Source organism: Canis lupus, chromosome 8 (assembly GCF_011100685.1).
Source record: "Canis lupus familiaris isolate Mischka breed German Shepherd chromosome 8, alternate assembly UU_Cfam_GSD_1.0, whole genome shotgun sequence".
In the NCBI taxonomy this organism is placed as follows: Eukaryota; Metazoa; Chordata; class Mammalia; order Carnivora; family Canidae; genus Canis; species Canis lupus.
In genome coordinates this window covers 71,531,700-71,550,758 of record NC_049229.1, presented here as the reverse complement: position 1 = coordinate 71,550,758, position 19,059 = coordinate 71,531,700, and the positions used below count along the sequence as shown (strand labels likewise).

Genomic DNA, 19,059 nt, shown 5'->3' with positions numbered 1-19,059 from the left:
AAGGCAGCCTTGTTTAAAATGTTATTCTCTATCTCCCTCTTTGGCCAGGGAGATATGATTATATTCTCATTAGTTAAATGTGTGCCTCATTCACTTCATCTGAAATGTGGGTGAGCATAGGACTGTGGGAGCCCCAGTAGGGCTTTTGGCCCGATTTGGCTCAGGAAGCTTCCTGGGAAAGATGTTTATGCTGAGTTTGAAACTGTGAGTAGAGTTAACCAGGGGAGGATGAGTGGAAAGGCATTCCAAGCAGAAGGGCAGCCTGTGCAAGGGCATAAGAGATGAGGAACATAGTAGGATTGGGTAAATGCCAAGAGGATGAGAGGTGAGAGCTTAGGTTGGATGGGTACGCAGGAGCCTGGCCAGGCTCAGACACAGCATGGCACTCAGTTCTGCATCCTGAGGATAGGAAGGGCAACTAGATCAGCTGTGAAAATACCTGAAAAACCCACAAAAGGGTTTCAGCCTTGGGTAGGAGCTGAGAGACAGGATTTAGACAATTCAGAACATTCCACATTGGCCAAAGAACTAGCTGGGGGATGAGGTTTCCAATTAAATGCTTTTCTCACCAAGCCACACATTAAATAATGATTCAATGAATGCCAAAGGATAGGAAATGAAGCTGACGCTATTTAACTCAAGATGATTCTGGTTTCCAGGATGCCAGGTGGCTCAGTGGTTAAGCGTCTGTCTCTGGTTCAGGTCATGATCCTGGGGTCCTGGGATCAAGTCTCACATTGGACTCCCCACAGGGAGCCTGCTACTCCCTCTGCCTGTGCCTCTGCTTCTCCCCGTGTCTCTCATGAATAAATAACATTTTATTTTTTTTTTTAATTTTTATTTATTTATGATAGTCACACACAGAGAGAGAGAGAGAGAGAGAGAGGCAGAGACAGGCAGAGGAAGAAGCAGGCTCCATGCACCAGGAGCCCGATGTGGGATTCTATCCCGGGTCTCCAGGATCGCGCCCTGGGCCAAAGGCAGGCGCCAAACCGCTGTGCCACCCAGGGATCCTAACTTTTTTTTTTAAAGATGATTCTTGGGACGCCTGCGTGGCTCAGTGGTTGAACATCTGCCTTTGGCTCAGGGCGTAATTCTGGGATTCCACGATCTAGTCCCACATCAGGCTCCTGCAGGGAGCCTGCTTCTGCCTCTGCCTATATCTCTGCCTCTTTCTGTGTCTTTCATGAATAAATAAATAAAATCTTAAAAAAAAAAGATGATTCTCATTTTCATAAAGGCTGGAATTAAAGCAACACTTTGAACTTTTCATTGCACTTATGTCAAATGACATGATGGAAATGGGAAAATGGGAGGCAAGGTATGCATGTTACATGCAAATAAGGACCAAGTGGAGGAGACAAAAGAAAAAAGCATTGTTATGTCTGGATCAATGGTCTGGAAGGAATGGAAGGGTGAGATCTGGGTCTCACCCTTCCATTCCGAGAATGCCTTCCTGTCCTTTTTCATGTTCTTTATTCCTTATGTTCATATTAAAATAGGTTCTATCTTCATCTCTTTAAGCTGAAAAGACACAAGCAAAACTACCAAGCTGTGTGTGTGTGCGCGCACATAGGTAGAGCTGACTCACATGTCAGGAAGGAAGCTCATCCTGAGACGTCAGAAGCTGAGGATAATCTAGTCCTACCCTTGCTGCTGGGAGGCAAAAAAGGAATGGAGCCTTCAAGAGGTGAAGTGACTTGTCTGCAGCTGCACAGCTAGTTAGCAGCAGAGCCAGAAAGGGGCCCAGCGCTCCCAAGCACCAGACCCATGTCCTTGCTCCACAGCTAGTGTGGGCACCAGAGAAAAAGAATCTTTGAGTACCTGCACTGGCCTTGAGACTGCTCTCCTCCAGACTATATAATGACAAGAAGGATTCAAGGGGACAGGCAGGAATACAGTCTGAGATGTGAGATTCCTAAGCTGCCTGCTGGACCCTTACAGAGAATAATAATGGCCTTTATGCAAGAAACATAGGCACCCATTTGTTTGAGCCATGACACTTTGGATCGTCTGTTACTTGCAGTCCAGTGCATTCCTAAACCAATTCTGTCATGTGCAGTGGTCAGATCTCCTAAACCCCAGTCCTGTGCTCTCTGCACCACATCTAGTTTAGACAGACCTGGAAAGGCTTGCTTCAGCCACCACTCACAGCCACAACCCCTCTGCCAGAATGTAAGAAGTGCTGGGGCCAGGAGCTGTTCCTCTGTGGATGTATGTGTGTATGTGAGAGACAGAAATGGGTAGAGAGCTGAGCACTGAGAATAAACAAAGCAACAGAGAAAAGGAGTGTAATAATCTGGGACACCTGGGGTCATCATCCCTAGAGGCAGGGGAAGAGGAGGGCCTGGGCCAAGTGTAGGCCAAGGAGGCCACAGACACTTGGAGGCACTGGGAAATATGAAGTCCATTTCAGATCCGCCATCCAGGCTGCTCCCAGAATATTGGAGGTCAGAGCAGGCATGCTGTTATTCTCCTAATTCACTACTCTGGTCCCCTTTTTACCCCAGTGGGGCCATTATTGCCCTCAAGAAGGGTCCAGGAGGCAGTTTAGGAATTCTCATGTCCCAGACTGTGTTCCTGCTGCTCTCCTGCCTGGAACATCTTCCCAGTCCCCCTGAATCCTCCCTGTCATTATATAGCCCTGTCATCTCACGTCTTCCATGGAGCCTTCCCACATCGGCTTCCAGTGAGCTCTCCCCCAATCCCAGCATCCTTGATTTTTACTGCCTGAGGTCATAGTACATTTTTTTTTGGCTCCAGTTGTGTACCTGGCACTGCACCAAGTACCTATGCTTAAGACTACTAACTCTCCAACAACCCTGTGAGGGAGTTAACATGCATGTTGCTGGGGGTGGGGGTGAGACCAGGGTTCAGAGAAGGGACTATAACTTGCTCAACATTGTTGTAACCAAGAGGAGAGCCAGGATCACACTCCAAAGCTGTGCTCTGCCCTCCAAATGTCTGACAGTGATGGGTCCCTTTCATTCTGGGTAAGTAAAGGGGCTTCTACCTCCTTGTACTTAGCTCAGCAGAGTATCTAGTTAGAAAGTCAGCACACACACACACACACACACAAAAAAAAAGTCAGCACAGATCTGACAATAACCACCCTTCTCCTCTCTTCTAAGTACTGCATCCTTTCAAGATAATTGTGAATGGACTGCTTCTGAGATGGATCACAGACTTCCCAGGCTTCCTGAGCATACTATTCTGAAAAACTCATCTTTGATCAATAGTTATCAGTTCCCATAATGCACCACAATATTGAGATGGCCTTGGGGGATATGGAGATAGAAAGGGCTGTTTGCATCTGCATTTAATGGCCCCAGGCTATGGAAACGTTCTATTCTCTGATGTGCTAGAGATTGTAGATCTGGTTGTAGATTTAGAAGCACATGTATATGACATTCTGTTGGGTGACCTTCTAGATCCTGACAATGTGGCTCTCTGGAGCAGCCCCTCTCCGTGGCCACTCTGCTCTGAGCTGGGAAAGCCCACTGTTTAGAATACATGCAAAGATCTATGAAGACAACAGTGGTGGAAGAAAAGCGCAGGCCCTGGATTTTGAACCTTGGATTTGAGACTGGCTTTTGATCCTGACTGCTGGGTGACCTTGGGCAAATCACTTCATGTCAGTCAAATGGGAAGAATAGTACTTGTCACTAATAGTTCCTGTGGGGATCCACAGAGGTAATGCCCAGGGAGCAGCCTGCACGTTTGTGCAGAGTTCACCCTTCCTGGGCAGTTGCATTTATCAGTTGTCCCAGGATGAACGCTGGAGAGGAGGGTCAAGGCTTCTTAGGCTACACGTGGCTGAAGAGACTCACTCCTTCCACATTTCCTCATCCAGTCTCACCCACCTCATGGGGGTGATGGGTGCAAACACTCTTGGTAAGAGGTCCAGCAATGCTAGGTCCGGTTTAGTGTCCATACCATTGCCTCTGTTTTGCACTCAAGGACATGGAGACCATGGAAAGGCGAGAGGCTTGCTCAGGCTCCCGAGGCAGAAAGGAATGCTGTAGGTCCCAGGCCAGTGGCTCTGACACTCTGCTAGCTGCAGAGACAAGTGGGCAATAACAGAGTGGGGGGAAAGCCAGGAAGAGTGGGTGACAGAGACCCGGGACCTCTCCCAAGACTTGCATCTTCTTTGGGACTGATCTACAGGAGTAACAACATCTCCCAACACAAATACTAACCTTTTAAGGAACAATCTAAGCTCTTTTTGAGGAAATTAATGAAGGTAGTGTGATAGAGACTAAACTCTTTTTTTAAAAGATTTATGTATTTTATTTGAAGGAGAGAGTGAGAAGAGGGCAGAGGGAAAGATTCCTCAAGCAGACTCCCCACTGAGAGCAGAGCCCAACGCAGCTCCATCTCCTGTCCCTGAAATCACGACCTGAGCCGACACTAAGAGTTGGACGCTTAACTGAGTCACCCAGGTGCCCCAAGACTCAGATCTTTTGTGTGTGTGTGTGTGTTTTTTTTTTAAGATTTTATTTATTTATTCACGAGACACACAGAAAGAGAAGCAGAGACACAGGCAGAGGGAGAAGCAGGGTCCATGCAAGGAACCTGATGTGGGACTCATCCGGATCCCGGGATCACACCCCGAACAAAGGCAGACGCTCCACCGCGGAGCCATCCAGGCGTCCTCCAGCTCTTTTGTTTTAATTCAAATTATATTCAATTTTTTGGTAATAGATGCACATGGTGCACAATTTACAAGGTGCAAAGGGATATACGGTTAAATAATGATCTCTTTTTTTCAAAAACGCCATCAAGAGGGTGACAATCCTGGGGCACCTGAGTGGCTCAATGGTTGGGCATCTGCCTTCAGCTCAGGTCGTGGTCCTGGGATCAAGTCCCACATCAGATTCCATGCAGGGAGCCTGCTTCTCCCTCTGCTTATGTCTCTGTCTCTCTCTGTGTCTCTCATGAATAAATAAATAAATAAATAAATAAATAAATAAATAAATAAATAATCTTAAAAAAAAAAAAGGTGACAATACAGGGGTGCCTGGCTGGCTCAATCAGAAGAGCATGCGAGTTGTAGGTTTGAGCCCCACATTGGGTGTAGACATTACTTAAAAATAAAAGAACAGGTGATCCCTGGGTGGCTCAGCGGTTTAGCACCTGCCTGCGGCCCAGGGTGTGATCCTGGAGTCCCGGGATCGAGTTCCATGTCCGGCTCCCTGCATGGAGCCTGCTTCTCCCTTTGCCTTTCTCTCTCTCTCTCTCTCTCTCTCTCTGTGTGTGTGTGTGTGTCTGTCTCTATGAATAAATAAATAAAATCTTAAATTAAAAAAAATAAAAAATAAAAAACCAAAGGAGTGCCTGGGTGGCTCAATTGGTTAAGTGTCTGACTCTTGATTTTGGCTCAGTCATGATGTCAGGGTCATTAGATCAAGTGCTGCATCAGACTCTGCACTGGACATAGAACCTGCTTAAGAGGTTTTCTCTCCCTTTCCCTCTGCTCCTCCCCCCCTTGCCTGTGAGTGTGCGTGCACTCGCTCACTCTCTCTCTCTCTCTCTCTCTCTGTCTCAAACAAAAACAAAAACAGGGTGACAGTACAAATCTCAAACTGGGAGAAGATGTTAAAAGATTCATATCCATATTACATAAAGAGTGTTTACAATTTTAATAAGATAAATAATCTACTACTCATTTGGGTGAGATATTAGAACAGGCCCTTCACAGTGGCAATAAATATAAGAACAGATGCTTAAACTCATCTGTTACTGCAAATGCAAACCAACAGCACACTGAGTCACCATATAACAGTCACCAGATTGGCAAAACTAAAAAAGTTTGACACACCAAGCATTGCTGAGGATGTGGAGCAAAGGGAACTCTTAGGCATTGCTGGTGGGAGTGCAAGCTGATACTAAAGGCAAGAGCAGAAAATTATGAAATACAGCATGAATATCACATAGAGGACCAAACAAAGCTAAAAAGTGGTTCTTTGCAAACCCAAATACAATTGGCATTTGGGAAAGATCTGGCATTAGCAAGTGAAGTCGAAGTTGTACATGTCCAAAAAAAAAAAAAAAAAAGAAGAAGTTGTACATGTCCCACAATACAGCAATCGCCCTAAAGAAGCTCCTGACCATGTGCACAGCGGACATGTAAGAATGTTACCGTATTGCTGTTTGTTATAGAAAAATACTGGAAACAACATAAACATCCATTGTCTGGGTGAATAAAGACTATGGCATATTTATGCAAAGAAACAGCGTAGAACAGAGAACAGTTTCATTACAATCACACACAACAATGTGAAGGAATACAGACATATATTCCTGAATGATAAAAGCTTCACAGACTATATAAAGCACTATTCCATTTATGCAAAGCTCAGAAACAAAAACATGCAAAACCAACCACATATTGTCTAAGGATGCAAACGTACAGGAAAAAATAATTCAGAAAAGCAGATAGCAAATACAAAAATCAGGGTAGAGGTTCAGTGGTTACCTTTGAGGAGTCAAGAATGGAAATGGGAGGTAGGTATAGGGGCGTTTGTGTATCACTATTCCTGACAAATACTTGAGATGTTTTTAAAAATAAATCATGGACGAAAATTCACACAACATAAAATTAACTGTTTCAAGTGAATAACTCAGGGGCATTTAGTACAGTTGAAATGTTATGCAACCACGAGTTCTTTTTTTTTTTAAGATTTTATTTATTGGGGATCCCTGGGTGGCGCAGCGGTTTAGCGCCTGCCTTTGGCTCACGACACGATCCTGGAGACCCGGGATCGAATCCCACATCGGGCTCCCGGCATGGAGCCTGCTTCTCCCTCCTCCTGTGTCTCTGCCTCTCTCTCTCTCTCTATGTCTATCATAAATAAATAAATAAATCTTTAAAAAAAATTAAAAAACAGTGTGATATGTACCAGTACTTCTCTCCTCTTCACAGCTGAATGATATGCTGTTGTGGAGGTAGACCAGATGTGCCCACCCATGCACATTTCACGGACGTCTGGGCTGTTTGCACCTTTTGGCTACAGGGAATACTGCTGTACTGACATGGAATTGCATGTATCCTTGTGAGTACCTGTTTTCAATTCTTTTGGGTTCATATCTAAGAGGGAAATTGCAGGTTTACTCAATTTTTATTAAAAAATAAAATTGAGGGCAGCCCGGGTGGCTCAGCGGTTTAGCGCCACGTTCAGCCCAGGGCGTTGATCCTGGAGACCTGGGATCGGGTCCCACGTCGGGTTCCCTGCATGGAGCCTGCTTCTCCCTCTGCCTGTGCCTCTGCTTCTCTCTCTCTCTCTCTCTGTGTCTCTCATGAATAAATAAAATCTTTAAAAAAAAATAAAATAAAAAATAAAATTGAAATAGTTAAGCATTGGTCAAAAATAAGATAAAAGGCCCCTCCAGGGGATCCCTGGGTGGTGTAGCGGTTTAGCGCCTGCCTTTGGCCCAGGGCACGATCCTGGAGACCCGGGATCGAATCCCACATCGGGCTCCCGGTGCATGGAGCCTGCTTTTCCCTCTGCCTATGTCTCTGCCTCTCTCTCTCTCTCTCTCTCTCTCTCTCTCTCTGTGTGTGACTAACGTAAATAAATAAAAATTAAAAGAAAAAGATTTGATTTATTTATGAGAGATACAAAGAGAGATGCAGAGATACAGGCAGAGGGAGAAGTAGGCTCCCCACAGGGAGCCTGATGTGGGACTCGATCCCAGGACCCCGGGATCATGACCTGAGCCATGACCTGAGGCACTGTGTGCCTATCATTAAAAACAAAAACAAACAAAAAAAAAAAGGCCCCTCCAGCTAGGTGTGGAGGTGCTGAGAGGAAGCTATTACGTGTCCAGAAGGAGGGCTGAGGCTAGGGGTTCATGCTGGGTCAGATCTGGGAGCACTTGTTGAAGCGGGGACTGCAGGACTTGCAGATGGACCAGATGCTTGGGAAGAGAAAAAAGTAGGAACTGAGGCTGGCTCCTAGTACTATTTACTGAGATGGGAGAGATGGGCCTGGGGGAAGGGACTGGGGGGTCAACAGCAGAAATAAAAAATTCGGTTCCGTTGTGAATAGGTTATACCTGGGATGTCTCTCAGATGTCAAGGGCAGTAACTTAGGGACTATTTTGCGTCATAATTTCCATCTAGTAAAAACTGCCGGGGGTGCCGGGGAGAAGGACAATAATACCTCTTGCAACCCTATCGTTACTGTAACTACATTTATCAAGGAATATAAATTCAGGAGGTGGTGTGAATATAAATCTGTTTTCTTGGCCCCCTGTTTTCAATGGTGTTCCTTTGAATCCTAACTTTCTGGACATTCACAGTTACTAAAAACCCTGCACAATTTAAAGCTGCCAAATAAACTCAACGTAAGGTCAGGCCTCCCCTACCCACTTGCTGCAGGTGAGCCCCCAGTGGAGAAAGGGGTGCCCCCTTCTGGCCTGGAGCTCCTGGCAGGAGGGGCAAACGCTGGGTGGGCAGAGGACCCTGAGAGTCAGAGAGGCAGCGACAGCCCACCCAGAGCCCACACAGCACACCCTGTCCAAAGCCCACAGACACCCCTATGCCCCACGGAGGGCCACACTTTTCTTCTACTTACCTGCATATCCCAAAGGAGACAAGGACTCTCCTATGGGGAGTCTGGGCCCATGTACTTCCTGGCACCCTTAGACCCCCCCTGGGTCCTCAGCCCCTCTTTCATTGGCACTCTCTCTTTATGTGTGGACTCTTTCTACCAGCCACAAACAGCTGCCTTTCTCTGTATTCTAAACTGAAGGGGACCCTCAACTCCATGTCCTCACTTCCAGCCTTTGCTTTCTCTTCTCTCCCATTCTCTGTGGAGGTCAGACTTGTAGTCTGTGACACCCTGCCCCCACTCCCCAAAAACTCCCAGATCACCCACTCTTGTAGCACTTCCAGCTTCATCCTCCCTCAACTGTTTGGTATCTTAGAAGCCTTAGGCCTGCATGGCTTCCCTTTTATCTTTCTGGCTTCTCCTGTAATGAATGAGTTCTCATTCTACAGATGAGAAAACTGGTACTTCTAAAGGTTAGGAGGTTTGCTGAGCTCTCCTGGCTGGTGAATGGTGACACCAGGCCTCTGCTGCAGGTGTTCCACTCCATCTTCTGTGCCCTGGAATTTGCTCAGGGTCTGGAGAGTTTCTGAGCTCACCATCAAGGCAGGTCTCCTGTCCCAGATCACACTCCTAGCACCAGCTGGCCAGGCACCAGAGGACTTGTACAGACTTAAGGACCTGATGCCCCCAAATGTTGGGTGGTAAGAGGACTTGTACAGACTTAAGGACCTGATGCCCCCAAATGTTGGGTGGTAAGAGAATGAAAATGAATGATGACTGATTGACTTGTATGTCGGAGCTAGAAGGAGCCTCAGAGCTTTTTCACTCAGTAACCCCTCAGCTGATTAGAGGGAAGCTAAGCCCAGGTTGCTGCTAGAGGGCAGAGGTGCTAGAGAGGCAGCTAGCCAGGCCTGGGGAAAAAAAAGCTCGCTCTGATTGAGGGAAGGGACATGAGCTGGGTCTGGACAGAGGTAAACCCCAGCAGCCCACTACAGCAGAGCAGGGGCTGTAGATTCCCATGGGGCCCAGGTTTGTGGTTTGTGCAGCACCAACACATCCCCCTGGGCACCGTGTCTCACTTTCCTCTGGCCACAGGCTATGTGGCTTCAAATAGCAGAAGTTTATTCTCTCACTCTTCTGCCTTCAGAAGTGTGAAAGACTGGAGGCAGAAGACTGAAATCAAGGTCTCAGCAGGACCACACTTCTCCAGGGGCTTTAGGGGAGAAGCTGTCCTTTGCCTTTTCCCCTTCTGTTTTTTTTTTTTTTTTTTTTCTTTTTTTTTTTTTTTTTACTTGTGGGAGCATTGCTCCCACCTCTGGTCACATTGTTGACTCCTTTTCTGTCTTTGTGTCTTTCTCCCTTCTGTCTGGCTCTTATAAGGACACTGGGATGACATTTAGGGCCCACTCAGATAATACAGGATCCTTAATTTAACTACATTGGCAAGATCTTTGCCCTATAAGGTAACATCCACAGATTCCAGGGATCAGGACCTGATATCCCAGGGGGCCACTGTGCAGCCTACTACACTTGGATTAACTAACTTGCCCACAGTCCCCAACTTGAGTGACAAAATAATCAAGAAAGTGTGGCTGTAAAGAAAGAAGGGTAATTCTTCACCAGCTGGTAATGGATTTAATTTTATCTTGAGGTCAGTGCACCAGGTATAATTAATGGTGACTTACCACCTTTCAGTTGTTCATTATGGAGTCCTTATAGGAAGCTGACAGGGGGTGGCCATCGAGACAGGAGATTCAAACCTGCCTAAGACCCTTTCTGCCCTTCCTGTACTTCCCCTTCTATGACCATGCTGCTGATGGTTCACATATCCCCAGCACACATCAACCAGGAAAGTGGCTGTCCTGATTGCATTTGGAAAATATTTGTTACCAGTATATTTGATTCCAGGTCAAAGACAGGGGTAGAATTGAAAAAGCAAAATTGTCAAAGGTCTAACCATTCCTGATAAATAAATCCCTGACCTCACACAACAGTTTAGGAGCTGGGCATGACGAGGCCACATGAAACTCGTCGAGTTGTCAGAACAAGATTCTGTTCCGGCGGGTGTAACCTCAGACATGAGCTGTCCAGGGCTGGCCTTCTGAGTCAGCCTGAGTCCCACCTACATGCCCTCCCCTGGGGCTGCTGGACTCAAAGCCTCCTTTTACCAAGAGGGCAGGAGAAAAGATGACTTGCAGTGCATGATGCATATAAGCTTGGATGGATAATTGATGTACTTGAATGATTAATAAGCAGGAAGTGGCTTCTGTAGCCAGGGAGGCCCAAAAGAAATTCTGTTAAAGCATTCTAATCTAGACCTACAGCAGGCAAGCAAACGCACAGGTACTTTTTGGGTCAAATGAACCAAGGAGGAAAAAGTAGAATTGAATGATATAACAATTTTACTCATCAAAATTTGTGGGATACTACAAAATGGTATTTAGAGAGAAAATCAAAGACATATGCTTAAATAAAAGGAAGTGGGGATGCCTGGCTGGCTCAGTCAGTTGAGCATGCAACCCTTGATCTTTGGGTCATGAGTTCAAGCCCCATGCTGGGTGTAGAGCTTACTTAAAAAAATAATAATAATGAATTCTGTGTCAATATTAATAAAAAAAGAACACATTCTACTGAAGGAAAGTAAAAAGGACAGTGGAAAGCAGAAATTAATGAAATAGAGAATAAAGATAAATGAGATTAATAAAACAAAGAAATAATTCTTTGAAAAAACTGGCAAAATTTTTAAAAAAGGCAAAACTCTAGACTTGCTAATTAAGAATAAAAGAGAGAAATGAAGAGTAAAGGATTAGAAAATACAAGATAAGAAATGACCATAGATATTATAGAGGTTAAAAAATAAGTAAATACAATTAACAAACTTGTGTTAATACTTTGAAAAATTATATAGAATAAATTAATCCCTGGAAACTATAATATCACGACTACCCAATGAGAAATAGAAAACAAATGGGGGGGGGGGACAAAAAAAAAAGAAAACAAATAGCTTCATAACTAGTAAAGAAATTGAAGCAAGCATAAATAATTCCATAGGTGAGTTCTATCAAATTGTCAAAGAACACATTCAGTTTTATACAAATGCTTTCAGGCAAGAAGAACTGCTGAGAATTCAAGACCAAAGCAAGCATCCCAAGAAGCTTAAAAAGAAACAGTAAACTAAGCCCAAAGAAAGTATAAGAAAGGGAATAATAAAAAAAAATAATAATAATAAAGAAAGGGAATAATAAAGAGGAGAAATTAATGAAATCAAACATAATAGAATCAACAAAGCTGCAATTCTCAGCGGTAGTGAAACCGATCATGTTAAGAGAAGCATAGGAGGCCCCTGGGTGGCTCAGGGGTTGAGCATCTTCTTGGACTCAGGACATGATCCCAGGTCCCATAAATAAAATCTTAAAAAAAAAAAAAAAAAGAAGAAGAAGAAGTATAGGAAACATGATTAAGAGTGAGAAAGGGACATTACTAAACATACTTCAGACATTAAAGTGGCAGCAAGAGTATCATGAACAACTTTGTTACAACACATTTAAGATTTTAGACGATGGGACGCATGGGTGGCTCAGCAAGCAGTTGAGTGTCTGCCTTCGGCTCAGGATGTGATCCCGGGATCAAGTCCTGCATCGGGCTCCTCGCAGGGAGCCTGCTTCTTCCTCTGCCTGTGTCTCTGCCCCTCTCTCTCTCTCTCTCTCTCTCTGTGTCTCATGAATAAATAAAATATTTTTATGGGACGCCTGGGTGACTCAGCGGTTGAGCATCTGCCTTTGGCCCGCGGCATGATCCTGGAGTCCTAGGATCGAGTCCCACATCAGGCTCCCCGCATGGAGTCTGCTTCTCTCTCTGCCTGTGTCTCTGCCTCTCTCTCTCTCTCTCTCTCTCTCTCTCTCTCTCTGTGACTATCATAAATAAATAAAAATTAAAAAAAAAGAGGAGACACACCTTTGTTTTATTTTATTTAAAAGTATATTTTTTACAGATTTATTTACTTGAGAGAGAGAGAGTAAGAGCAGATGGGAAGGGCAGAGGGAGAGGGAGGGGAAGAGAGAGAATCCCCAGTCAACTCCATGCAAGCCAGAGCCAAACACTGGGCTTGATCCCACAACCCCAATATCATAACCTGAGCTAAAACCAAGTCAGAGGCTTAATTGACTTAGCCAAGCAAGTACCTTGACACATGTTTTAGTTAGACCTTCTAGGTAGCCTTTTTCCCAAGTCTGAAAGGGACATTATGAAAAAAGGAAATTACGTGCCAATATTACATTGCTTGGGGACAAAGATAAAATATTTCTTTTAAAAAATTTTTTAAAAGATTTTATTTATTTATTCATGAGAGACACAGATAGAGAGAGAGGCAGAGACACAGGCAGAGGGAGAAGCAGGCTCCATGCAGGGAGCCTGATGTGGGACTCGATCCCGAGACCCAGGATCTGACCTGAGCCAAAGGCAGTTGCTCAACCACTGAGCCACCCGGGCTGCCCCAATAAAAATATTTCTAATAAAATATTAGCCAAATCCAGTGATTATTGAAAAGATAATGCATCACAACAACGTTGTGTTTATTCTAGGAATGCAGGTTCGGTTTAACATTCAGAAATCAGTGGCACCTGAGTGGCTCAGTGGTTGAACATCTGCCTTTGGCTTGGGTGGTGATCCTGGGGTTCTGGGATGGAGTCCCGAATCAGGCTTTCTGTGGGCAGGCTGCTTCTCCCTCTGCCTATGTCTCTGCCTTTCTGTGTGTCTCTCATGAACAAATAAATAAAATCTTAAAAAAAATATATTCACAAATCAATGTAATTCACCAAAATAGCAAAATAAAGGAGAAAATAAGCATTTAAACACCCCAATACGTGTAGAAAAACAATTGATACATATTCCTAGCAAACTAGGAATAGATTGGAACTTCCTTGATCTGTTAAGACTATCTAAACAAATCTGCAGCAAACATTGTCATCCCTAATGTTACAGTGTTTCTAGCTTTCTCTTTGCCATCAGGAAAACACAAGGGCACCCACTTCTGCTGCTTTAAAATCAAGATTGCACTGGAGCTCCTGGTAATTGCAGGAAGAGAAGAGAAGTAAGAGGTAAAAGGATTGGGAAGGGATATAATAAAACTGTCATTATTGGGGCAGCCCCAGTGCCGCAGTGGTTTAGCGCTGCCTGCAGCCCTGGGTTTGACCCTGGAGTCCTAGGATTGAGTCCCACGTCGGGCTTCCTGCATGAAGCCTGCTTCTCCCTCTGCCTGTGTCTCTGCCTCTCTCTCTCTCTCTGAATAAATAAATAAAGTCTTAAAAAAAAACTCATTATTTGCAGATGATATGCACATAGAAAATCTAAAATAAATATATGGATAATTATTAGAATTAATAAATGACTTCAGTAAGATTGTTAGGCATAAAATCAGAGCATGAAAAGGAATTGTATTTCTCTAAATAGACATAGGAGCTAGAGAATGAATCTTTGTAAAAGATATTACATATATATGTTATGCAAGGCAGCTACATAAAAAAACTAAAGAAAATTATAAGAAATGAAAGAATAAATAAAAGGTGAAATATACCAAGTTTATATATCAGAAGACTCATTATTATAACATATTAATTCTTCTATAAAATTGATCTGTGCATTCAATGCAATCTCAAAAAACATGCCAGAAGGGTTGTGTGCATATATGTTACAGGTCTGTGTTACTTGACAAGCTGATTCTAAATTTGTATAAAAATGCAAAGGACCAAGAATATCCAAAATCTTCTGAAAGCAGAGGAACAAGATAAGAGAATGGCTTCACTGGATATCAAGGCTTATTATAAAGTGTGTATTTAAGGCACATTTTTTTAAAAGATTTTATTTATTTATTCATGAGAGACACAGAGAGAGAAGCAGAGACATCGGCAGAGGAGGGAGCAGGCTCCCTGCAGGAGGCTGATGTGGGACTTGATCCCCCGGGACCCCAGGATCACGCCCTGAGCCAAAGGCAGACACGCAACCGCTGAGCCACCCAGGTGTCCCATCGCTGTGTTATTAGTGTATGAATACAAAGATAATCCCATGAAATTGAATAAATCAAGAAGCAGACCAAGATGTATGTAAGATACCTGATTTTCAACAAAGGAGCCCTTGCAGGGATCCCTGGGTGGCGCAGCGGTTAGGTGCCTGCCTTTGGCCCAGGGCGCGATCCTGGAGACCCAGGATCGAATCCCACATTGGGCTCCCGGTGCATGGAGCCTTCTTCTCCCTCTGCCTGTGTCTCTGCCTCTCTCTCTCTGTGTGACTATCATAAATAAATAAAAATTTAAAACAAAAACAAAAAAAAAAAACAAAGGAGCCCTTGCAGAGCAGTGGGGAAAGAACAGTCTTTTATATAAATAGTTCTGGAACAATGGAATATTCCCATAGGAAAGAAAAGAAACAAAAAGTTGATCCTTGGGATCCCTGGGTGGCGCAGCGGGTTAGCGCCTGCCTTTGGCCCAAGGCGCGATCCTGGAGACCCGGGATCGAATCCCACGTCGGGCTCTCGGTGCATGGAGCCTGCTTCTCCCTCTGCCTGTGTCTCAGCCTCTCTCTGTGTGACTATCATAAAAAAAAAAAAAAAAAAAAAAAAAAGTTGATCCTTAATTTGCACAAATACAAAAACTAATTAAATATGAAATATAAACCATAAAACTTGTAGGATTAGTATCTTCAGGAATTAAGGTAGCAAAAATTTATTAACTAGGCACAAAAATAACCCTGAAGGAAAAAAAACCTGGTAAATATATATATATATATATATTTTTAAAAGACATTTATTTATTTATTCATGAGAGACACACACAGAGAGAGGCAGAGACACAGGCAGAGGGAGAAGTAGGCTCCATGCAGGGAGCCTGATGTCGGACTCGATCCTGATCCCGGGACTCCAGGACCACGCCCTGGGCTGAAGGCAGCGCTAAACCGCTGAGCCACCCGGGCTGCCCAAAACTGGTAAATCTAATTACAGTAAAATTAAGAACTGTTCACCATAAGACATCATTCAAAGAGTAAACAAAGAAACAAAAAGAAGCAAGCCAGGGAAGATATCTGTAACACAAATAACTGACAAAAGCTCATATTCGGAATATTTAAAGAACTTCTACAAACGTTTAAGAAAAGCCAAATGAAAATTAGAGACTCAAAAAGACACTTCACAAAAAGGCTGGCAATTCGCCAGTAAACACATGGGAAAGATGCTTAATTTGTCAGCAACCAGGAAAATGCAAATTAAATCCATTTTATACTAAAGATATGAAGAAAGGGAAAAGACAGAAACTCAGAGGAGATAATTTCATGCACATAATTAACAAAAGACTAGTATTGTCTTGAATACATAAAGAATTCCTGCGAGGCATTAAGAAATAGAGAACAACAAAGGGACGCCTGGGTGGCTCAGCCTGGGTGGCTCAGGGGGATTGGGGATCGAGTCCCACATTGGGCTCCTGGGAGGAGTCTGCTTCTCCCTCCACCTGTGTCTCTGCTCTCTGTGTCTCTCATGAATAAATAAATCTTAGAAAAAGAGAGTGAGAGAGAGAGAGAGAGAGAGATAGCGAACAACACAAAGCAAAATAACAATCCATTGTACTTGTTTTTTTTTTTTTTTTTTTTTCATTTATGATAGTCACACGGAGAGAGAGGCCTCTGAGACACAGGCAGAGGGAGAAGCAGGCTCCATGCACCAGGAGCCCGATGTGGGATTCGATCCCCGGTCTCTAGGATCACACCCTGGGTCAAAGGCAGGCGCTAGACCGCTGCGCCACCCAGGGATTCCTAATCCATTGTATTTGGATGCACGTTTTACTGATCCATTCATCAGATGGTGGACATTTGGGTTGTTGGTACTTTTCGACTATTAAAAATAGTTGGCTATAATATTCACGGACAAGTTTTTATGTGGATATAGGTTTTACTTTCTCTTTATTACTAGGGGGTAGAATTGCTGGGTCATATGATAACTCTGTTTAATCTTTTGAGGAACTGCAAACCTGCCATTCCAAATTCCTGCGCTATTTTACACTCCCTGCAGCGATACATGTATGTGAAGTTTCCATTATCTCCACATCCTCACCAACGTTTGTTATTACACATCTTTTCTATTGTAGCCACTTCTTTGGCGTCCCGGGGCTGCCATAACAAAGCACCACAAACTTGGTGGTTTACAACAGCAGAAATGCATGTTCTCACAGCTCCAAAGTCCAGAAGCCTGAAATTGAGGTGTCAGGATGGCCAGGCTCCCTCTGAATCAGAGATTCCCCATCTTACTCATACCTGTGGCCACAGAAGGTAACATTCACAGGTTGCAGGGATTTGATGTGGTTATCTTTTGGGGTGTCACTTTTTGGCTTAGCACATCAGTCTAGTGGGTGTAAGTTGTGGTTTGGGTTTGAATTTTCCTGATGGCTAGTGGTGTTGAGCATCTTTTCACATGCTTGTTAGCCACTTGTATATTTTCTTTGGAGAAATGTCTATACAAATCATTTGCCCAATTTTTAATTGGGGTATTTCTTTTCTTCTTATTGAGTTATAAAACTTCTTGATATAGCAGCGACATCAGGGAAGATAGTCTCCCTACCTAGTTAATAATTGTACTGTCAGAATCATCTGATATAACTCTTTTGGAGCTCTGGGGTCTATTGGAAGGCTTTCAGTTTCCAGGGGAGGGCTTGGATGGTGAGCTCTGATTACTTTTGTGTGATTTGATCTCTTAGGATGGTAATGGCTACCCAGCCCCCAGTGCCCTCCACCTGATAACAGGGAGCCATATCCATGTCCTATAATGATTTGTGGGAACCCAGGTGGGCAATAAGGACGTTATTCTCCAAATATCAGGAATCCATGCCCTAATTGTGGATTGCTGTTTGTGACCACAGGTGTGCCGACACAGAGGTGGCTCTCAGGGCTGTAGCACCCATCAGCTGAAGTGACTTCCAAGGAATCTAAAGACACTGAGACTGTTTATTTGTTTCAATTTATTTGTTTTTGAGGCACCTGGGTGACTCAGTCTGTTAAGTGTCTGCCTTTGGCTCAGGTCATGATCTCAGGGTCTTGGGATCCAGCCCCGCATCAGTCTCCCTGCTCAGCAAGGAGTCTGCTTCTTCCTCTCCCTCTGCTCCTCCTCCCTGCTGTTGCTCTCTCTCTCAAATAAATCAATAAAAAAAATCTTAAACAAATAATTTATTTGATTTTGGTTTTTACTCATTTTCCCCCTTTTCCCTTTTGGGAACCAGATAATTAAGAATTCAGACATTCAGGGACGTCTGGGTGCCTCAGCAGTTAAGCATCTGCCTTTGGCTCAGGGCATGATTCTGGAGTCCCAGGATTGAGTCTCGTATCGGGCTCCCTGCATGGAGCCTGCTTCTCCCTCTGCCTATGTCTCCGCCTCTCTCTCTCTGTGTGTCTCTCATGAATAAATAAATAAAATCTTAAAAAAATTCAGACACTTAAAAGTAATCACGGGGATCCCTGGGTGTCCCAGCGGTTTAGCGCCTTCCTTTGGCCCAGGGCTCGATCCTGGAGTCCCAGGATTGAGTCCCACGTCGGGCTCCCGGCATGGAGCCTGCTTCTCCCTCCTCCTGTGTCTCTCCCTCTCTCTCTCTCTCTCTCTCTCTGTATATCATAAATAAATAAATAAATCTTAAAAAAAAAAAAGTAATCACGTGTGCAGGGGAATTTGGAAAAGTTACCATACATGCCTGGGAAAAGAAAATCTCAGAAAAGACCCGAGGATACCTTAAGTTTACACCTCAGGCTGATCTTCAGCACAAAAATACCTCATGACAATGATTTTTTAAAAAGAGGGGCACCAGAGTGGCTTAGTTGGTTGAGCATCCAACTCTTGATTTTGGCTTGCGTCATGATCTCAGGGTCATGAGATTGAACCCTGCATCGGGCTGTGCACTGAGCAAGAGTCCTGCTTGGGATTCTCTCTCCCCATCTCCCTCTGCCTGCTCCCCACATTCTTTCTCTCTTTCAAAGAAAAAAAAAGATTTAATAAAAAGAAAGTCCTGGGGAAGGGAGATAATATAATTTCCAGAGTTATCACATTGTAAAATTCAGATGTTCAGTTTTCCATGACAACAACAGATCACAACACATGTAAAAATGAGGAAAATATGACCCACTCAAAGACAGAAAACTCATTTAAGGAGGAGTGCATGGTAGACTTGCTAGAAAGACTTGAAATGAAAACAATTGTCTTAAAGATATTCAAAGAGCTAAAAGAATATGTGGACAGAGTCAAGAAAATGATATGCGAAAAAAGTGGAAATATCAGTCAAGAGATGAGAAGCGTGAAAAGGAATCAAAAGGAAATTTTGGATCTGAAAAGTATAATAACTAAAAAGAATAATTCACTAGAGGGAGTCAAAAGTAAATTTGAGCAGTCAGAAGAAAGAATCAGTAAACTTGAAGATAGGACAATGGAAATTATTGAGTCTAAGGAACAGAAAGAAAAAGATTGAAGAAAATTGAGAGAACCTAG

At 43.8% G+C, this 19,059-nt stretch overlaps 1 long non-coding RNA gene across 1 annotated transcript; it reads left to right on the top strand.

The window, feature by feature from the left end:
- Positions 1–1,502: 1,502 nt before the first annotated feature.
- Positions 1,503–17,646, top strand: LOC111097173. Its single transcript, XR_005363814.1, has 5 exons — positions 1,503–1,690; positions 6,926–7,055; positions 13,563–13,651; positions 16,682–16,862; positions 17,450–17,646. It is a non-coding gene; the product is annotated as an uncharacterized LOC111097173 (long non-coding RNA).
- Positions 17,647–19,059: the final 1,413 nt, after the last annotated feature.